Below are 464 nucleotides of genomic sequence, written 5' to 3' on the forward strand. Positions count from 1 at the left end.
TCGTCTCTGACTCGTACCTGAGAAGCGAGAGGGAGACAGCGTCACACATTCAGTGAATTACACACTTAATGTAGATGAAGTGAAATGTTTTCATCAGCTGATGAGACTGAACCGAGCTGCAGATTCAGGTTTATTGATCATACAAAGAGAAAACAGCCACTTTAAAGACAAAATAAATGGACTTCAGGGTCTTTTTGCTTCAGAAGGTTCATCAATTAAGTAAGATTTCCTTCAAAATAAAAGCAGTTGCACAAATCAGTCTTAAGTTTTCTCTTAATGGTTTCCTTAAAATATTCACTGAAGTATTTAAGGTTTTTTCCTCATCTTAGTCTCATACTTCAGGAATCACTGCAAGTCATAAAGGAAGAAACCTGCAGGTTCCTCTGACTCCGAGTTTCTGGTGTTAAAGACAGAAAATGAAAACATCCCAAGAGGAGAGGGAGAACTCAGTGGAAACCCGTAAC

Source organism: Seriola lalandi, unplaced genomic scaffold (genome assembly GCF_002814215.2).
Source record: "Seriola lalandi dorsalis isolate HSWRI2012SDOR001 ecotype SW California unplaced genomic scaffold, Sedor1 jcf7180002055009, whole genome shotgun sequence".
NCBI classification, from domain to species: Eukaryota; Metazoa; Chordata; class Actinopteri; order Carangiformes; family Carangidae; genus Seriola; species Seriola lalandi.